This window comes from Drosophila simulans, chromosome 2L (genome assembly GCF_016746395.2).
Source record: "Drosophila simulans strain w501 chromosome 2L, Prin_Dsim_3.1, whole genome shotgun sequence".
In the NCBI taxonomy this organism is placed as follows: domain Eukaryota; kingdom Metazoa; phylum Arthropoda; class Insecta; order Diptera; family Drosophilidae; genus Drosophila; species Drosophila simulans.
In genome coordinates, this window is record NC_052520.2 from 23742134 (window position 1) to 23743541 (window position 1408).

The following is a 1408-nucleotide window of genomic DNA, read 5'->3' on the forward strand; positions in this document are numbered from 1 at the left end:
AAATTTAGATTTTGTGTGGAGAGCGAAGGAGAAGAGAGAGAGAGAGTGAGAGCGAAAAGTGCAGTTTATGTGCATGCAAAAACAACACAAACACCACTGCGAACAACGCACAAAAAGGGAGAGTAAACAAAACAAAGAGACGAAAAATGCAAACTACTTTGTATATTTGTTTAAACTACTGCACAAATCACAAAAGAATCACTCGCGAAGCGAACGGATCTTTAATAATTATGTTTAATATATATGATAATTAACGAAAATTTTTAAAAACGCGGCTGGTTTGACAAACACAAAGTAAAAACCGGGAGCAAAAAAAAAAACACGACCGTTTCTATATTTTTAAGAAAGTACCGTTAGGTTGAAGCAAAAACTCGTTTTGGCTGGAAATATTTGGAGACAATTTGGTTACTTTATGCGTAAATATATTTTAGATTTTTTTTATTTTTGGCCTCTGACGGAACCACTGCAGTGGTTGTGTGTGCACAGTGCACAGTGCACTGTGCAATGGACGTCGATCCCACATCACGTTCTGAATTCAGGGGCGTTCAGACAGCTCGCAGTCGTCAACGGTTAAACCATCCGACTCAAGAGCAGTCAAATGGCCAGGAGTATAGGGTAAAGTCATCCTACGAAGCAGCGGAAATCGAGGCAGATCCATCTATTCAATGTTAAGTCATATTTCTTCTTGTTAAACAACCTGAACGGATATGACGGAATTGTTGGACTGGATGTGCAAAAAGGGTCAATGCAAAAATTGATCTAACAAAAAAACAATCATCGAGCATGGTCATGGTACGGAGCAAATTTTTTACTCAAAATGCAGAAATGTAAATTAACATAGATGACTGGGACGTGCCAAACGCCGTCAACGAAGATTTCAAAAAGATGATCGAAAACAGATCAAAAGCCTTTGCGGACCCAAACGAGTCCCTCCCTTTAATATAAATACTGTCGCCACGATCCGCACTGACGGGAACCCGTATATTCAAAACATTACCCATCCGATCCTGTAGCCGATTGTGTCCATACGGAGGTTAAACAACTTCTAGCAGACGAAATAATAAGGCCATCCCGGTCGCCTTACAATAACCCAATTTGGGTTGTTGATAAGAAGGGTTTTGACGAAGAAGGTCATAGGAAGAAACGTCTCGTTAATGACTTCAGGATACTGAATCAGAAAACAATTGATGACAAGTATCCTATACCATCCATATCGAGCATTGGAAAAGCTCAGTACTTCACGACTCTTGATCTGAAGTCGGGCTTCCATCAAATTGAGCTCGCGGAGCTCGATCGAGAAAAGACAGATTTTTTGGTCAACAACGGGAAGTACGAATTCTGCAGACTTCCCTTTGGTTTAAAAAATGCCCTTAGTATTTTCCCACGGCCATAGATGATGTTCGTAATT